The sequence below is a fragment of the Phallusia mammillata genome, chromosome 6 (genome assembly GCF_965637545.1).
Source record: "Phallusia mammillata chromosome 6, kaPhaMamm4.hap1.1, whole genome shotgun sequence".
NCBI lineage: Eukaryota > Metazoa > Chordata > Ascidiacea > Phlebobranchia > Ascidiidae > Phallusia > Phallusia mammillata.
In genome coordinates, this window is record NC_137257.1 from 22815400 (window position 1) to 22819648 (window position 4249).

A 4249-nucleotide genomic window follows, 5' to 3' on the forward strand; every position below is an offset into this window, starting at 1 on the left:
ATAAGTTCAGTGACAGCCTTGCACATTTGTTCTGCTCTGTCGTTTTTTTGTCTTCTTTCCGTTTCAATCATGTTGACAAGTTGATTGCAGATAAGCAACGGACAAATAATGAAACCGGTCGGGATGCGCACTTGTCGAAACTGTTAATGTCACTTGCGTCGCACCACACCAGATAAGATAAGCGCCACATCAGTTCTTACAGAACAACTGCAAACATTTTCATCTCACCTTTCTGATTGCACATGCTGTTATCACTAGGCATATCGCATGCTGTCCGTCAGATACAGTTTTCTTTCATAATAAAGTTTCGCAATCATTTACGAAGCAACATCGAATGTGGCAATGCCATTGCAGCAGCTTTCAAACAATATCTCAATAGCATTGCGTGCAGCTGACGTGCATTGATTACATTGAGGCTTTGTTCAACAACTTTGTACCATCATCAAACGAATCCTTTTTTTCCACAGCGTTCCATACCATTAGGAATACTGCTTATACAATTGATCTGCACCTGTTGCCGACCAACCTTTCATCCAAAACATCAAAAGCACTTGTCAGTGCTGACTTATTCTGCTTCGCTTCTACAGCGATCTACTGCGAATTTGCTGAACCACATTTTTTGCATGATTTTGTTGCCTTGACTAGTTGCATGCATAAGTTTGACATTACTGCATGACATAGCTTGAGAAACAGCCAAGAAGAAGACCAGGACAATTCGCAATTGCAACATCAGCAAACCTCATTTGTGGCGCCACAAACATTTTTCAATGGCCGACAGATACTGGCAGACATACAGACAGCGAGCAATAGCAGTCACTTCCGATGTGGAAGCAAGAAACCAACGCGTAGCCACTGCCATCCAAACTCGACTTAGCCTCGCCGGAAATCCAACGGAGCACTTCTTTCGCGATACGCAATTCCAACAGAGCGCTGCTAATTCCAACCTGCACAACATCGTCGACAAGCTCAACACGTGGACAAAACTAGGCTCATGGAAGTTTTGCAGCAGTTGTTCATCAATTCTCCCCTGCCAAATGACACCATCTATGGCAGGGGTGGGCAAACTACGGCCCGCGGGCCGCATGCGGCCCGGCAAAGGAGTTCATGCGGCCCGCCAAGTGTTAGTAAATTTTAAAGAGAAAGTTACCGAGCAACGCTGAATAGTATTATAAGCACAGGCGTAGAGTTTTTAAAAAATAATAAAAAGTACCGAGGGTGCGACTTGCCGATACCTATACCATGTGCTGTATCTGTACCCGTACCAGCATATGAACTAAACATAGATACTTTTTATGTGCCTTTGCCTGTTGTTTCTGCCACGTTATTATGCAAATCGTCACTTGACACAATTTCTTCGTTCGATAAAAGTAAAAGCTATTCATGTTTTCAAATACAGCCGACTTTGCACTGTTGACGCCAAAACTTTGGTCACTTTGGATCAAATTTAGGTCGTTGCAGTACATTGCAAACGGACATTAAACACGGGTTTAGAATCATTAACACAGACCCGCACAACACCTAAGGATGGATACTAAAAGCAGCTCGCCTTGTTTAATGTTGGCGCAAGGAATTTATTAACAAAAAAACGTGCTTAAAATGCTTGTTTATTTTGAAACAATTACAATTGTAGCGTTTTAACCAATTTTTGCCTAGTCAAGTGACAACAAACGTATTTGCACATAGCTGAAAATATTTTTGGGCTAGATCAGGCGTGCACAACATGCGGCCGCGGAGACGAGTTTGTGTGGCCCGTTTTAAAATACATGCATTGGGCCGAGACGTAACTAAAACTATTTTGCCAAATATTTTGATTTTTAAACTGCTAAAAACAGATTTTGCGAGACTGGAAAAAAGATTACCAGCTTAGTAACTATATGCGTCAGGCTTTTTATCCGCTTATTGTGTGCAAACAATGAGAAAAAACAGGCCCCGCAATCGTCACAATACAGATTATGACGTCATAAATAGTTAGCTTCGTTTAGCTAAACTTGTGCACCAAGTTAAATGGTATATATACATGATATAAACCAAATTCTTTACACCAGTTATTTTAAAACAAAAACAAGCAAACAATGGCGGCCGTTGGTTAAATACTATGCGGCCCGATAACATTAAGAACTTTTGAATGCGGCCCGTGCATTGAAAAGTTTGCCCACCCCTGATCTATGGCATTGCCACGACCTTCCACCCCCGCTACATGTCCATGCAAATCTCCACTTTACACTGTGCCGAAATACCAGCATTGGCCCACTCAGCTTCTGGTTCTCTTCAAAGAAGATGCTCGGTTTCTCTCCTTGTACGACGTACACATCGGCAGCACTGGAAAAGCACAACACGGCTATCGCGCCAAAGACGAAATTTTTCGCACCACATTGAAACGTCTGACACCACTACTACCTCCGTCGACGCCATTTCTGACGAGCACAAACGATCGGTGCTGCTACGTGCATACGACTGGTTGATGTCTTGCCCATTAAGTCAATACAAGACCTTTGTCGAAATGTTTAAACAAACGAGCTTCTCCAAAAGCCTAATTTCTCGATTGTATGTAACGAACCTTTTCTGGAATGCGCAATTTGGCTGTTGCTGTATTGGCACCGAGAGTGGTGCGAATCCTCGCTGTCCAGCACTAGAAGCCACGCAAGTACGAAAAAGGCTTTCTGCGTGAAAGCCATGAGCAACATCTGGGACTACGGACAAAACTTTGAAATTTTACGTTTTCAATACGACCGCTGGATTTTCAAAACAATTACCGGCGCTATAGAGACTGCAAAGAAACTGGGATGTTCTCCAGCAATTACCGGCGCTATAGAGACTGCAAAGAAACTGGGATGATCTCCAGCAAGAGCTTTGGATTCCAAGCACTTCTCCCAAACTTACTGGCAATGGCAGCACTGTTATCTGATCAACTGCACAGCGCAATTGGGTTTGCCAGATGTATTCATCAGCCCCTACGAATGGACCTTTCCCCAACCCGCATAGTTCCAGCAGCGCATGTCATCTCTAGGATGTGATCCAACCGATCTTGGATTCTGGGAAACAATGCACATTGCCCACGTTCTTCAGAAATATATGCGTGGCTACATTTGCGGCCAAACAAAATACAACTGGCGAAATTCAATTCTAGGCAAGGGAAACGTCATCACTTACTTCTATCGCTTCGAATGCCAGCGGCGAGGAACTCTCCACGCGCACATGATAGTTTGGCTCAAGGACAGGAAAAAATTAACATCGACCGTTTGTCAGCCAGCATCCACACCACCGACGAAACCCTGGCGAGAACAGCTTATCGCACACAGAAGAGCACTGAAACCGCACAAGGCATTTCCGTCAGCGACGCGCCCTTGCATTTCGGTAACAGAGAACAATTAATTTTCAAACGCACCGAGGTTGATCACAGTTTGAACATCAGAGCCTACATCGACTCAGTGCTTCTGTCGCTGCAATCAAGTATGGATTTCCAAATGGGCGGCAACTCCAGATGACTTTTGCTCAATTATGTTGCAAGATACGTCACAAAATACAAAGAATCTTTCCTCACAGTTTCCAGCTTGCTAGAGAAATTCGACAGCTATTCCATGGCATTTAGATACATCAGCACTATGACTCCAAGCAAACCGGAAATCAGTCTCGCGTTGTGGACAAATACCCAACTTGCATACACATCTGCGAACACGAAAAAGTACCTGTGTCTGGTTTCGGTACAACGAGCAGAGACATGCCAAGTCATCAAACACTACGTGAGGAGACCCACAGCCGACAACGACTCAACGTTACTCCAGTTCATGCGCAAGTACTACATTGCAAATCGTCAACTGAGGCGCTACCAGGTCAACAAAATGACACTGGTTGGATGTAAGATGGTTTCCCCGACTAACGAAACGTATTTCTTCCAAGTCGCTCTTCTCAACACACCTTTTCGATCTTTGCAAGCACAGCATGTTTTCGTACGTTGTCACCAACCGATTGGCTTTCAGGATAGACGGCTTTCTGGATAGACGAGACTGCAATTTCACGAACCCTTGAATTGCACGGCCACAAACAACACTTCATTCACAACACATTGGCAATGGTTAGAAGCTTGTGGATGGTTTGGAGGCGATTGCGAAACAACCTCGTTTCAATCGACAATCTGAGGATTTCCTTCAGTCATCCCAACACACACATCGCACTCAATCTGAGACAGTTCACTTTTGTCGAGGTAGTAATGCGGAACCTCAAAAGATTTGACAGCGAAGAGGCACACCGT

General features: G+C 44.2%; 1 pseudogene; it reads left to right on the forward strand.

Moving 5' to 3' along the window:
• Window positions 1-473: 473 nt before the first annotated feature.
• LOC145234507 (uncharacterized) lies at window positions 474-3998 on the forward strand (annotated as a pseudogene).
• Window positions 3999-4249: the final 251 nt, after the last annotated feature.